We start from the raw sequence: 16,633 nt of genomic DNA on the forward strand, positions 1-16,633 counted from the left end.
AAATTGGGGGGGGGATAAATTAGGAGTTGGGATTAAAATATACACACTAATATATATAAAATAGATAACCAACAAGGGCCTACTGTAGAGCACAAGGAACTATACTCAATATCTTGTAATAACCTGTAATGGAAGAGAACATAAAAAAAAGAATGTTTATTATATATATATGCAAGTATAACTGAATCACTTTGCTATACGCCTGAAAGTAACACAGTGTGAATCAACTATATTACAATACAAAAGTTTTGAAAAGCAAGGCTCAGAGAGCATAAAAAAAACCAGAAAGTAAATACATAAGATTACAAAGGAACCCAAGTATTTTGAAATAGGTTATTGAAATGTTTTAAGACACATTCATTTGTAGTATATGACAAAATGACGCATTTAAAATATAGGCAAGAAGTTAGTGAGACTAAAGATGTCATTTTGGCCCCATCTAAGTTCACAGATCCCTTAAATCCGTTCTGGGGTGGGGAGGGGAGGGTCTGTGAACCCCAGATTAAGAATCCCTACAGCAAACCAATCACCTTGTCTCATTTTTTCTGACACATATTACTTGCAACCTATCTTATTCATTTCTCTGTTTGTTTACCTGTGTGATGCCATCTCCCTTCCATACTAGATGGTAATTCCATCATGGGGCAGAGTGGAGGGGCAGGAGCCTTTGTTTTGTCGCACCTTCATCCCTAGAGCCTAAAACAGTGCTTGCCACTTAGAGATCAATTAATGTTTGCTGAAAGGGAAAAACAAATAGACAGAAGGAAGGCTAAATAGATGCTAAACACTGATGCTCCAAAATTCCAGCCGGGGTTGTATTTGAGTTCTTTTGTGATGTTCCAAGCAGGATTTCTGATACTCATAGCTAAGTTTTATTGAGTGCCTACTATTTGTAAGGCACCATGCTAAGCACTGTTGGAACTTCCCAACAACCCTATGTGGTGGAACTTGTCCCCACTTTACAGATGAAAGAACTGAGGCTTAGGTTAAGTGGCTTATCCAAAATCACAACCACTTAGTGACAAAAGGGAATTTAAACTTGAGCAGGCTGGGGAAGTCCCTGACGGTCCAGTGGTTAGGAATTGGCGCTTTCACTGCCGGGGCCCCTGTTCGATCCCTGGTCGGGGAACTAAGATCCCACAAGCTGTGTGGCATGGCCAAAATAAATAAATAAATAAAAATCCTATCTTAAAGAACAACAGCAACAACAAAAACTTGAGCGGGCTGGATCCAGATTCTTCTGCCTTAACCTCTATATTCTACTACTACCTTCAGTCACCCAGAATCATTTTGTATGTTTAAAAACTAAAGCCAGGAGATGGAAAACATTACATCCAACAGACGTTTTAAGAGAACTGGATTCTCTTAAAGTTTCAAAGGTATTGAAACGAGCTTCTGGCTCATGCTTCAGTATCTACTCACAAGAGACTGGTTTGTAAATTAGGCAAGTTACTTAGTCTCTCTCAGGCTTGTTCTCCTCATCCATTAAATGGGGATAACATTACCTAACTCAAGCTTTGAAACTCTCACTCGAGGTCATGGAATCTTGAAGGGCTCAATCTATAGAAGGTTTCTTGTTTGTTGAGTATAAACCTATTTCCACCTGTGGCTAGAAAGGGAGGAGGGAGCCTAGGTGGAACATCAGAAGCACGGTGCAGGAAAAGATCCAGAGTTAAACTAGCTATGCTGTAGAACCAGCCTGTCACAGACAGATGCTTTTGTAAAATACAGTAGAAACTAAGTACTAGAAGAATGAACCAAAAAAGCAAAGATGAAAACAGATGTAACTGCTTTGATAATTAAAATCTACAGGGTCCTGAAGAGATGATATATTTAAACCTCTAAAAAATAATGTGGAAGCTGTAAAATTACAAACGGAGAAGGGATAAGTGTTCCCTATTACTGCTCGTCAAATTATATGTTAATAGGGTATTGATGTCATTCCTTAAAAAAGAATTTCAAGAAGTCTTATGAAAACTTTAAATCCGAATCCTGAGCCACTTCTTGTCTGGCAGACCTGCTCCACTACCAAAGGGCACCTCTAGAGAGGGCTACATCTCGAAAGGGTATCATTTAAATGTCTCCCGCTTTAAAAAACAAAAAAAAAGAAAAAAAGAGACATACAAAGCACAGCCCAACTTTTCACTGGATTCAATAGACATAAAGTTAATCAAATTTCTGTACAAGTTTCTCAGGACTGACTCAACTTCTTTACCTGCCTCCTCAAAAACAGGTAACAGCTCACACAGCAGCCTGGTCCACGGACCACATGGAAAGCAGTCCTCGGTCTAAGGAGAAGCTGAAGCTCTGTGCCTGGATCATTTTGCACCCCCTTCCGTCCCGCTGAGTGGCTCTCGTGGACACTGCAAAAAGTAAATCTGCGGCCGCAGACCCCGAAGGCCACGGGCGCAGGCAGCACGTACAGAGTGAAGACTGCAAGAAGTACAGAGGAAGCGCTGCTCGGCTCCAGGTAAGTTTTTGCTGTGAAGAGAAACTGGCTCAGCATTGCCAAGCCTGCTGGTATCTTCAGAGGAGCTAGATTTTCATAGGAAAAAAAAATCTCCCGGTTTTTAAATGCAGTTAAATAATCTTTAAGAATAAGTAACTATGCCAGCCACCCTTGTGAGCAGCTTCATAGTTGGTAGGGCCCAATATAAATGGAACATGTGAGGCCCCTGGTTCCAAATGCTGAAGCGTCGCAAGACGCGGACAGCAGAGCGTTCAACCAAGCACGGGGCCACCACCTGGGAAGGCCGGACAAAGTGTCTTTGGGCCAAATTGGGATCTAGGTTGTCAGTTTTCATGACTTTCGAGCTCATTGGTGTTACACGCATGCGAGGGACACACCTTTTTTGAGAGGGTTGTTGTTAATCCAACTGCTTTATTCTAGAAATGAGGACCCCAAGGCCCAGAGGGGTTCAGTGACTAGTCCAAGTTTACAACAGCTAGTTGGGGAGCAGGTAGATTGTTTATTTCTAACCTGCACAAACTAGTAGGAATGCTGATAAATAATATGTTTTTGAGTTGGCAAAGGGCATTCATTTTGTCCCCACTGACCTTAGAGTGAGTGGCGGAGTGAAGTGCCCTGGGGCTCACGGCCCATTTCCAGCCTGCTCCCTGGGGCTCCCTGCTTTGCTAAATGCCTGAAAGAGGCAGGGTTGTCCTTCTGCCTGCTGCTGCCGGGCTGGACATAAGCAACTGAGGATCTTTGTGAAACCTCAGGAACAGGAAAGAGAGACGGAGACAGAGACAAAGAGAAAGAGAGGGAAGGAAAAGTTCTCCCAATGAATACATGGGGCGTGAGCAGGCAGTCAGCTGAGCCAGCGGACTCCACGAGGCAACGTTTTTGCATAAAACAATCTAAAGCAAGCGATGAGGTTGGTTTGTTTTGAAATGTCTGTCGTGTGTCCTGTGCCATCCTCTCCGAAACCTTAGAGCTGGCTCCGGACCTCGGGGATTAAGGCCGTGTATCAGACCACATCCTGGGAGGGACCAAGGTGGAGAGTTGGCCATTCCCCCCCTGGATTGTTTGAGATACCCAACTACTCAAGAGTTTGGCTCACACCTTTGGCTGCAGATGCGCCGGGGCAGGTGTTTGTCCAGATGACTCTGGGGCAGGGCTGCTGGCTCTTCCTACCTGCCTTATAGACATGGGTCTTAAACTAGGTTGAGCCCCGCCCCCAGGGGTCCACGTGAAGTAGGTGGTAGACAGGCAGAGGTAAGGCTACCAGGTGTCATTTGGCCGTTCAGTACGTTTTTACTGAGCACCTGCTATATGCCAGGCACTGTTCTAAGAGCTGGAACACAGCCAAGGTCAATCCCTATTCTCCTAGAACTCATATGGTAGTACCTGGAGAGAGACAATAAGCAGATCGATAGCTAAGGTATAAGATGAATGATAATTCATGAGAAAAATACAGCTGAGTGGATGGCTGGAGAGTGACAGCGGGGGGCTCTCTTCGATAGAGGGGACAGGGAAGACCTATAGGAGTAAGGAGGTTGGAAGTTATTCTAGAACATATACCATCAACGTTTTGGGTGAAAATAGAGCCCAAGTGAAACACACTTTTGAAAGGGGAGGGGGCTCAAACAGATGCTTGTACAACAATGTTCATAGCAGCACTATTCACAAAAGGTGAAACCCAAATGTCCATCAGCAGATGAATGGCTAAACAAAATGTGGTCTATACATACAATGGAGTATTATTCAGCCTTGAAAAGGAATGAAGTTCAGACACATGCTACAACATGGATGAATCTTGAAGATATTATATGTTAAGGGAAATAAACCAGATGCAAAAGGACAAATAATGTATGATTCCACTTATGTGGGGACCTAAAGTAGTCAAATTCCTAGAGACAGAAAGTAGAATGGTATTGTCAGGGGCTGGGGATGGTGAGGAGGGGATGTGGTGGAGAATGAGAAGTTACTGTTTAATGGGGACAAAGTTTCACTTTGGGATGATGAGAAGTTTTGGAGACGGATGATGATTATGGTGGCACAACAGTGTGAATGTACTTAATGCCACTGAGCTATACACTTAAAATGGCTAAAATGGTAAGTTTTATGTTATGTATATTTTACCACAATTTTTATTTTATTTTATTTTATTTTTAAAATTAATTTATTAATTAATTTATTTTTGGCTGAGTTGGCTGTTTGTTGCTGTGCGTGGGCTTTTCTCTAGTTGCTGTGAGCGGGGGCTGCTCTCTGTTCGGGTGCATGGGTTTCTCACTGCAGTGGCTTCTCTTGTTGTGGAGCACGGGCTCTTCAGTAGTTGTGGCTCGCGGGCTCTAGGGCACAGGCTCAGTAGTTGTGGTGCACGGGCTTAGCTGCTCTGTGGCATGTGGGATCTTCCCGGACCAGGGCTCGAACCCATGTCCCCTGCATTGGCAGGTGGATTCTTAGCCACTGCGCCACCAGGGAAGCCCCTTACCACAATTTTTATGGTGAAGCTATGAATAGGATGTTTTACCAAAAAAGCTACCTCTGACTATGTGCCAGGCATTGTTCATGTACTGACTCATATGATCCTCAGAACAGCTTGAACTGGTGGGATTATTTATCTCCTTTTTATAGATCAGGAAAGTGAGGCCCAGAGAGGTTAAGATACTTGTCTGAGGTCACAACGCCATGCAGTCTGGCCCAGAGCCCAGGATCTCAACCATGACCCCTAACTGCCTGCACTGCTGTACACCTGCAAACACATGCCCACATCTCCAGAGCACACCCAGTGGGACTGGCTCTCCTGGGGGATCGTCAGTGCCACAGTTTTCCAAGCAGATGTGATTCAACACATTCAAACAAAGTAGTGGGAGTCAGATTCCTCAGGCTTAGTTTCTTGACTAAAGAGCATGTCTATGGAAAGAATTCTAGACACTAAATAATAAAATTTTAGTTACTGTTTGAGATTCACAGAACCAAAGATGAGTGGAAACAAGATGAAATGTATCAGTCTTATGGGTACCACCTGTGCTTTTACATAGAATTATGACAGATTGCATTTTTTATAGTGTCTTTTTAAAAAACATTTTTAATTATGGTAAAATGTCTATAACAAAGTTAGCTATTTTAACCATTTTTAAGTGTACAATTCAGTTGTATTAATTCACTGACAATGTTGTGGAACCACCACAACTATCTATTTCCAAAATTTTTCATCACTCCAAACAGAAACTCTGTACCCATTAAGCAATAACTCCCCATTCCTGTAGCCCCTGGTAGCCTCTATACTACTTTCTGTTTCTATGAATATGACGATTCTAGATATTTCCTGTAAGTGGACTCATACCATGTTTGTCCTTTTATGTTTGCTCTCTTAATGTTTTCAAGGCTCACCCATATTGTAGCATATATCAGAAATTCGTTCTTTTTTTTCTTTTTTTTTTTTTTTGATGTTGGGGGTAGGAGTTTTTATTAATTAATTAATTTATTTTTGCTGTGTTGCGTCTTCGTTTCTGTGCGAGGGCTTTCTCTAGTTGCAGCAAGCGGGGGCCACTCTTCATCGCGGTGCGCGGGCCTCTCACTATCGCGGCCTCTTGTTGCGGAGCACAGGCTCCAGACGCGCAGGCTCAGTAGTCGTGGCTCACGGGCCTAGTTGCTCTGCGGCATGTGGGATCCTCCCAGACCAGGGCTCGAACCCGTGTCCCCTGCATTAGCAGGCAGATTCTCAACCACTGCGCCACCAGGGAAGCCCAGAAATTCGTTCTTTTATAATGCTGAATAATATTTTGTTGTGCGTTTACACCACATTTTGTTTATTCGTTCATCTGTTGATGGACTCTTAGGTCGTTTCCATTTTTTGGCTCTTGTGAATAGTACTGCAATGAACATTGGTGCACAAGTTTCTCTCTGAGTTCCTGTTTTCAATTCTTTTGGGTTCCATCTAGGAGTAGATTTGCTGGGTCATACAGTAATTCTATGTTTAACTTTTTGAGGAACTGCCTGATTCAATTTTTGAACAGAATGTTTCCAAAAAGGAGGAGAAGTAGACAAAGAAAAAGAAACCACACCCAAACCTCACAGCCTAGCTCAGAATAGGTGTTTTGCACTGATTACATTTTTTCCCCTTCCTATCAAGCATTCCATCTGTAATTCTGCTAGTTAACATTCAGAAAGAGAGACAGAAAAATAGGGTTTGGGGTTTCCTTTTCTAAGGCAAGCCTTTTCTTCAGAAGTCCTGATAAAGTAAAATTTCTCTAGAACTTGAAACTATTTTAAAACCATGCTTGATACTGATGCCAAATTAAGTCCCTTCCTGTGAGCGTATCTTTGTTTGAGGGTACACATGAATAATTGCACACAATTTGCATGCTAGACCAGTATTAGGCAGACTGAATCGATACATCTCTGTCCTCAAAGATATGTTTCCCTGAATTTTCAAACTTCCTGGCCAGAGCCCAGTTAGTGAGTTAGTTTGCCTCATGAGACTTACTTTATAAGTAGTCAAGGTACTATCTATCTTAAATATGCAACATTTGATTCCACCACATATGTGACTTTTCTAAGATCGAAACTCAGCCCCCGAGGCATAATCAATTGAAGCTAAAATTCTGTAGGAAACTCAGAAACATTTCAGGAATCTTAAATATTCTATTTATAGATAGGGTAAAATATGCTTTCAGTCCATGGAACCAGAGCATATGGTAAACACAATTCCCTGAAGAAGGAAAAAAAAAAATTCACCCTGCCTCTCTACTCTGTGTACTTTGCTGTACGTATGTTCTTGACTAGAAGGCTCCTCCATACCAGTTCTGAGAAGCAATTTGTTATTTTCCTCTAAACCCCTCAGCTGTGGCAAGATTTTCTTCCCAGTTGAATCAGTCTGCTTCAAGAATGTGCTTGCGTGATATTTAATCCCTTACTGGGAGCCCAGATAGGGTTTCTTGCCAGAGCTAGAAAGGGCCTCTTTTACAAATTCCCCTTCCTAAGCAAGCTATGATAAGCCACATTTGGGGCCACTAACACCCTATCAGTGTATCTTTAAACAAGAGAAAAACGCTCCACCTTGTATCATAAATTACAGCAACATCGTTTCTAACCACAGAGGTGCAGTTCACAGGAGCAGAAGCAGCCTATTTCAGATCTCAGGGATAAAGCAGAAACTTTCTAATAAAGCACTGGATAGCTGTCAGATCAGTGGCATGCTGACAGACTGGCTCTGGGGGAGCCTTGATGGGCTTTGCCAGTTTCAGTGGTGTAAATGCTCCCACTATGGTGATGTCACTGGACGCAGAGTTGGGAATATAGGTACGGATCAGCTCCCAAGAGCCAGTCCAAGGGGCTCCAGGATACCAAACTCTCCTTTGACTCAAGACATAAGAACCAAAATCTCTTGAAACAGCACCATCCCACTCTTTCTTGGAGAAAGTTAAAAATGAGGTTTTGCTACTCCATCACAGAATCCCAGGGGCTCTGCTAATTCTTTCCAAGGAACAGAATTTACTTAAATTATTCCAAAGTTAATATTAAACCTCAACCACTGTTCTGATCCAGAGGATAAGTATCCCGAGAAATCAAATATTTTTTGTATTAAAAAAAAAACATCTCATTAGTGCCTCCCTGCTGTGGAATTAATCCCATTTAAAAATAATTGTCACATGTACTTTAGGACTTGGAGTTATTTTAACAAAACGTTCTTGTCATGTTGATGTCATTCTAATGACATGTTATTGGTATTTTTGTTCTCAAAATGTGGATGTTTCCCAGGAAACTGACCAGTGGGAAGGAAGGTGGGTGGGGAAATGAAAGTGTGTCAGAAACTGCAAGTTAACGTTTCTTTTTTATAAATTTATTTATTTATTTTTGGCTGCATTGGGCCTTTGTTGCTGCACACGGGCTTTCTCTAGTTGTGGTGAGCGGGGGCTACTCTTCGTTGCAGTGCGCGGGCTTCTTATTGCAGTGGCTTCTCTTGTTGCAGAGCACGGGCTCTAGGCACGCGGGCTTCAGTAGCTGTGGCACGTGGGCTCAGTAGTTGTGGCTCGTGGGCTCTAGAGCACAGGCTCCGTAGTTGTGGCTCACGGGCTTAGTTGCTCCGCGGCATGTGGGATCTTCCCGGACCAGGGCTCAAACCTGTGTCCCCTGCATTGGCAGGCGGATTCTTAACCACTGTGCCACCAGGGGAAGTCCCAAGTTAACGTTTCTGGTTAACTCTTCTGGTTGAAGTTCTAGGGTAACTAAAATTTTCTAGGAAAGAAGAGCTTTCTGATTTCTTAGGACAAAAAAAAAAAAAAAAAGAATCCTTCTTTGGGATCCTTTAACCTTCTTTAGCATCCTGAGCAAATCTCTGTGTAACATTTATGTAGTGTTTTCCACACAGAATTGGTGCTATTGATTTTCTCTCCTTATTCTATTAGACCAGGCTCTTCATCAAATAGCCGGGTTTTTTTTTTTTTTATCTCTTGACACTCTCCCGTGCCCAGAAAAGCACTGGATTTGTTTGTGGAATGAGTGACATGAACTTTTTTCAAAATTAGAAGATAACATCAAGATGCTAGTGGACTCGTCTTTTTCATAAATTCATCCTACACAGTTGAGCCCCCTTTAAGCCCACTACCATTTTGGATTTATTTGGCAACCAACTCTATTGAAAGTTGCATAAGAGGTTGTGGTTTTTGCAAATGGCTTAAGCAAATAATGAGGTGCTGTCGTGTGGGTAAAGGTGGTAGGTTAATAGGGTGGGCAGAGAGCCCGGAACATGGGGTTGAATCACAGCTTTGTCACTCACCACTGAGAAAGGTACTTAATGGTTCTGAGTGTTGGTTTGTTCATCTGTAAGCTGGGATCATATCTGACATTTAAGGATATTGTAAAGCTTAAATGAGATAATGTATGTAGAAGATCTAACAGGCTGCCTGATCCAGAGTAAGCTTCAGTCAATAAATGTCCCTGTCCTCCTCCCTCGTCCCAACACCTACCCTTTTTTTTCCAGCTATTTAAAAAATTTGTGGTGAAATTATATATATAATGTGTATGTTATTTCATTGCTGGAATACTACTCAGCAGTGAAAAGTGATGGTACCTGCAGCAACTTGGATGGATCTCAAGGACCATGTTCTGAGTCATGTTATGTTGAGTGAAAAAAAGCCAATCCCAAAAGGTCATACTGTATGCTTCCATTTATACAAGATTCTAAGAATGACAAAATTGTAAAGATGGTGGATAGGTTAGTGATTGCTAGGAGTTAGGATGGTGAGTAGGAGAGGAATGGGTATTACTAAAAGGGGTAGCATAAGGGAGATCTTTGGGGTGATGGAACAGTGCTGTGTCTTGATGGCAGTGGTAGTTACACATGTGACAGAGTGCCCGAGAACTCTGCATGCACACATCGTCCCACTGTCGATTGCCTGGCTTTGATATGGTCCTTTAGTTATGGATGGGGAACCAATGGGGAGACTGGAGGAAGAGGACATAAGACCTCTCTCTTCTGTCTTTGCAACTTCCTGTGAAACTACTTCAAAGTAAAAAGTTTCAAAAACAATAATATGTACACAATAAGAACAGTTCAATAGATACTGAGCCCATTAAGAAGAGGACTAGACAAATAGGCTACTCAAGAGTTACTTTTTAAATGGTTTTATTTTTAGTGTTTGCATTTCCTAAGAGCCAAGCCATGAAGAGGAGGAAACTGGAAGGAAACAGGACAGATTCTTGGGGGGCTGGAAAAAGACTTTATTTTTCAGATGCTAAATGCTAAGAGATACTTCGTGGGAGTTTATTTATTTATTTGTTTGGCCACTCCGCTGGGCATGTGGGATTTTAGTTCCCCGACCAGGGATGGAACCCATGCCCCTTGCAGTGGAAGCTCGGAGTCCTAACCACTGGACCACCAGGAAAGTCCCTGTTGATTGATTGACTGATTAATTGATTGATTGATTTAATTGGGTTCTAATGGGAAAATAATCTGAAGAGCAGATTCTACATGTGCAGAATTGCTTTGTTTGTTTGTTTTGTTCTTTGGTACGCGGGCCTCTCACTGTTGTGGCCTCTCCCGTTGCGGAGCACAGGCTCCGGACGCGCAGGCTCAGCGGCCATGGCTCACGGGCCCAGCCGCTCCGCGGCATGTGGGATCTTCCCGGACTGGGGCACGAACCCGTGTCCCCTGCATCGGCAGGCGGACTCTCAACCACTGCGCCACCAGGGAAGCCCAGAATTGCTTTTTATGCCCATTTCTTGTAGCGATTCTCAATCAGAGTCTAAGGAGGGGGAACTAAAATTTATCAGGCATTTACAGACGCCAAGGATTTTGCGTATATTATTTCCACTTGAAACATAAGAAAACTGAGGCTTGGGGAACTCATTAATTACCAAGAGACAAATGGGAAGTCAGGTGCCTGCTCAACTTTGAAGCTCAGCTTCTCTCTATTCCCTTCTTTTCACCCCCATTCCTGACCGCAGTGACTGTTATCATCATCTCCATCTTGGGCCTGGAATTCTATAATTCAAGAAGCTTGGTTTTCCAAACTTCAGTGTGCATAAAAAAACCTGGGGAAAATGCAAATTCTTAGGCCACATCCCAGTCAGTCCTTCATTCGTTGGTCTGAAGGGGGACCAGGTATCCTCATTTGTAATAGGTGCTTCGGGGATGCAGATGTATTTCACTCTTAGTCTGCCCTTGAGGACCACTGGCCCAGACTCTCAGGACTTTACCGTCAGAATATTCTGGAATTACCAAGTATTGAGGGCAATCTGCTAAGGTGACCAACAACCCCAGTTTGCTCAGGATGGAGGGCTTCTCCGAGATGTGGAAATTTCATTTCTAAAACTAGGAAAGGGGCTTCCCTGGTGGCGCAGTGGTTAAAAATCTTCCTGCCAATGCAGGGGACATGGGTCCGAGCCCTGGTTATCCAGGCCTTTCTGTCACATTCACCACTGTGTCACTGGAAGAGCTCCTGGCACATGGGAGGTGCTCGATACATGCTCCCTGGGATGAATAAATGAATGAATGAATGAATGAATGAATGCTCTACTCTTGAGGATACTCATTTCATGTCCTGAAAGCTCTTCCTGTAGATCTTGAATTCCTTACTTGTCCCTTTGCATCTACATATAGTTTGCATTTCCTATTAAAATTTGTTTTTATTACAAAAACAGTAACCCACTCTAGCTAGCTTAGGTTGAAAGGGGGCATTTCTCAAGGGATACAGATGGGCACTCCAGAACTACAGGCCTGACTTGGCACCAGGATGGACCGGGACTAGAAAGTGGAAACCTCTGGGAGCCCAGGGAGATACCGTGTCTCTGCCTCTCTCTGCATATCCTCATCCTCCTCTTTCTTGTAGACTGGCTCCGTCTGCAGAAAATATAGGTGCCCAAGGCTCCCTGTTTGACATATTTCAGTGTCACTGTGGAGACTGCATCTCTTTCGATAATAACTCCAGATTCTCAGGAAGAGCTGGATTTGCCCAGCCTGGATCAAGTCTTGCCTCTGATTCACTCAGCAGTGGTTGGAAGAGCACATGGTCTTTCAGTTCAAGCCACTGGGGACCCCACTCCGTGGAAGAGGGTGGGGAGAAGGTGGTGAAGGAGTCACTGTGAGCTGGTGGCATCCCAAATGCATCACCAACCTTGGGCTTCCCAAACCTCAGTCTTTCATGTGCCACTTCGACAACAAGAAGGATAGTACCGACTGCCTGGGTATACATCACAGCTGTCACTTCCTCGCTGTGTGACCCTGAGTAAGTTACTGAGCCTCAGTTTTGTCATCTGTAGGATGAGTGTTGTGAGTATTGAATGAAGTTCATTGGTCTAAAATTCTTAAAGCTGTGATTGTCACGTAGTAAAGAGATCAAAAAATACTCAGCCATTATACTGCTAAGAGCCTTTATTGTTTTTAAATTCCCTTGTGGACCACATAAGATCATTAGCATTGCTTATTTTTTTTAATAGTGTTCCACTTTAAATAAAATGTTTAAAAGAAAACAGCATCACTACTATAAATGGAAAATCAATGCCATATTCCATAAATAGAAGGTAACCATTTAAGAAAATATGCAAAAATCTAATGCTAAATTCTAGCCATAGAGTGTTGCCTGCTGGAGGCTCTGATGAGCCCGTGACCTGCTCTTTCTTGGTTCCAAAGGGAGATTTGCAAGCATTAGAGAGGTGTTAAAGACATATCAGCGTCACACTGAGACTTTCTTCTTTGAGTAATTATAAGGATGGACCAGACAATGAAAAGAGCATTATGTTCTCACTTTTGGGATTCTTTGTGATTAATGCCTTGTCACTGTACCACTAAAATCCTCTTCCAGACCACAAACAGGGAAACACTTTGTTATATCATCAAATCTCCATTCACATTACAACAATCAGGTTTTTGTTCAGCAGGGATCGCAACTTCCTTCACGGGCCCTCCCAGCATCTACACCGGCCTGGTGGCAGGCTCTCCGACATGCTGAGTTGCCTGGTTCTCAAGAGTTAATGCACCATTGTAAAATGGTGCAGTCACTTTGCAAAACAGGCTGACAGTTCCTCAAAAGGATAAACAGAGAGTTATTCCACTCGTGAGTGTATACCCGAGATGACTGAAAGCATATATTCCTAATAGCCCAGAAATGGAATAAGCCTAATGTCCATCGCAGATGAATGGATAAATAAAATGGAGTATTTGGCAATGAAAAGGGATAAGGTATGGACACATATTACTACAACACGGATGGATCTTGAAAACATCAAGCCAAGTAAAAGAAGCCAGTCACAAAGGATCATATATTGTATAATTTTCTCTGTTTGAAAGCTGCAGAACGGGCAAATCCGCAGAGACAAGATTAGAGGGAGGTAGGACTGGGGAGAAATGGGGAATGAGTGCTAATTAGTAAGGGGGTTCTTTCTGAGATCATGAAAATGTTCTGGATTTAGTGCTGATGGTTGTAGAACTCTGTAAATATCTAAAAACCATTGAACTGTATACTTTGAATAGGTGAGTTGTATGGTATGTGAATTATATCTCAATAAAACTATTTTAAAAATAGCTGGCTTAGGGACTTCCCTGGTGGTGCAGTGGTTAAGACTCTGCCTGCCAATACAGGGGACAGGGGTTCAAGCCCTGGTCTGGGAAGATCCCACATGCCGCGGAGCAACGAAGCCCGTGAGCCACAACTACTGAGCCTGCGCTCTAGAGCTTGAGAGCCACAACTACTGAAGCCCACACACCTAGAACCCGTGCTCTGCAACAAGAGAAGCCACTGAAATGAAGAGTAGCCCCCCTCTCGCCTCAACTAGAGAAAGCCCGTGTGCAGCAACGAAGACCCAACGCAGCCAAAAATAAATAAATAAATTTATAAAAACAAAACAAAAGAAAATGAGCATGAGTTAATTTTGAAGGAAAAAAAAAGCTAACTTACGCCTTGGGAGGGGTTAGGTGACCAATACTGTACCTCACTAGAATGTGTAACTAATTGCTGCCCTGCCCATCTCATTGACTCATGGGCTGGGTTGCCAGTCACCACAGGGTTCTGTTTGTAAGGTGAGGATTCTGCCTGCAGCAATGAATTTGAATACGTTAAAATCTTTACCTAGGAGAATGGTCACCATGATGCATCCAAAACTAGTCTTTAGCATTCAGAGTGGCTTGGGCCAATCCATTCAATAAGCCCATATCAAAAAAAAATTTTGGAGCACCTACTAAGTGCCAAGCAGTGTCATAGTATCTGGAGATAACAGTGCTGAAGGAGACTGAAAAGGACACAGCCCTTATGGAGGTGGCACCCAAGTGAGAGAGACAGCCAAAAACCAGCTCACACAGATAGCTAAGGAAGGTAATTTCAGGAAGTGATATGAGTGTTCCTATGGTAATAGTATAATGGGAGAGAGGACCAGAGGAGTAGGGGAGAGCCTCCAAATGAGATTCCATTGGAATGAGGAGCAGAAGCCAACCCTGGGAAACTCTACATAAAGTGTGTTCCTGGCAGAGAAGAGCAATTGCAAAGGCCCTATGGCAGGGAGAGGCTTGGCCTGCTAGAGGTAGGGAAACAAAGCTGGTGCCTTTGATCATGAGCAACGGGGAGAGTGGAAAGGGCTGCAGAGAGGCAGGCAGGGCTCATGTTCACATAGGCTCTAGGGCCATTGTAGGGAGTTTGGATTTTGTTTCAAGTCAAAAGCTGCTGCAGAGGGTGTGAAGACACAGTGACAGGGTCTGATTTGCTTTTGGAAAAGATCACTGAGCTGCAATGTAGAGAATGGATTGTGGGAGGGCGAGAGCGGGACCGAAAGACCCGTCAGGCCACCAGTGCAGTTGTCTGTCCTGTTCTGGGCTGTCTGATCTCAAAAACAAGATGAAGGGCCTTTATTTGTTGTTGAAATTGTCCAAGTATTTACAAGCCTAATTTGTTTGAACAAAAATGTAAAGAGGTGAGTTGAAATCCAGAGAGCCTCTGTGCTTAAATGCATCTGCACACGTATATAGATTCTTAATCTCAACCAGATTGAATGCCTTTATGGGCAGATGGCATTATTCACCAGGCTGTAATGTCCTACAGCATGACACCTGACACCGCGGTGTAGTGTGTGTTTCTATGCGTGCGCAGATGTCAGCTGGGTTGAATGATTACTAAAGATCTGAAGGCTAAATTAAGGGAGATACATGCATCATATAATATATTTTTTGATTTATATATTAGTGTATTTATAAATGAATGGTATATAAATCACTAATATATAAATTAAAATTTAATAAATAAAATTATAAATAATATAATTTATAATATTATATATCATCTATCTATAATATATAATATAGTAACTATATGTTATATTAAATAATGGTATATTAAATGTTATATATGAAATACACATGTGTATATATATAATACATATATGTGTATATGTATATTCTTTGATTCCCTATATATAGAAATGTATCCAGTTGGCAATTGCTGCACATGGGTTCGCCCAAATCAAAATCATTTAGTTCCATTCAAACCCGTTTAGGCTAACAAGTTTGACTTAACAATCAGCACAGCCCTGTTCAAGTAGGAACATGGGTTTCTGTCATTCAGCTCATTCAAGTCAGTTTCTATGGCTGCAGTAAGTCTCAAAGTGTGTCTAATGGGTTCATTAAAACTGTACTTCTTCCCCTTTGGCTTTAATAATAATACTTGGTGGATGTTGAAAAGCGCTATTATTCTCTTTTTGTGTTACTTCTCTCTAACCATTCACAGACCAGCTCACTTCTGTATAACTGGACAGATTTCAGGGTATTTCATGTGATACATATTCTGCATGTTTAAGACAGAGACAGCAAAAAAACACTTGGGGTTGATGTCCTTCTAGATTCTTCCTTCTCCCCCAAGGCCTTTACCCAACAGCCAATCAGCTGCTAACTCCTATTGATTTTTTTCTACAATGCCCTGGGGATCCTTCTGCCAGTCCTGCTGTCATTGACTTAGCGTCTTCATGACCTCTTAGTAGAGAACTGAATAGCTTCCCTTCTCCAGTCTCTCCTGCTTCCCCGGTTAAAAGCATTATGAGTCAGTCTTGACACCTCCTTCTTCCTCACCCTCCTTGTCCAAACCATCAACAAGTCCTACCAATTTTGCTGCCTAGGAATCTCTCAAGACTGTGCACGCAGGCTTCCCTGGTGGCGCAGCGGTTAAGAATCCGCCTGTCAATGCAGGGGACACGGGTTCAAGCCCTGGTCCGGGAAGATTCCACATGCCGCGGAGCAACTAAGCCCGTGCGTCACGACTACTGAGCCTGTGCTCTAGAGCCCACGAGCCACAACTACTGAAGCCTGTGTGCCTAGAGCCTGTGCTCCGCAACAAGAGAAGCCACCACAATGAGAAGCCCGCGCACCGCAACGAAGAGTAGCCCTTGCTCGCCGCAACTAGAGAAAGCCCGAGCACAGCAACGAAGACCCAACGTAGCCAAAAATAAATTAACTAATTAATAAAGAAAAAAAAAAAGACTGTCCACACATCTTCATCTTCCCACTGACACCCATCCAATCCACCCTCCTAGATTCAATTGCAGGCACCTCCAAACTGGTCCCCTGCATCCACTCTTATCCTTGTACAGCCCATCCTCCCTACTCCACTGCTTGAGTAAACTTTTAAAATTAAAAATGTGAGCATGCCACCCCCTCACTAGAACACTTCTCATTGGGCTGAGAATAAAGACCAAACTCCTTAACAT

This window comes from Mesoplodon mirus (genome assembly GCF_964341445.2).
Source record: "Mesoplodon mirus genome assembly, chromosome: 15".
NCBI classification, from domain to species: domain Eukaryota; kingdom Metazoa; phylum Chordata; class Mammalia; order Artiodactyla; family Ziphiidae; genus Mesoplodon; species Mesoplodon mirus.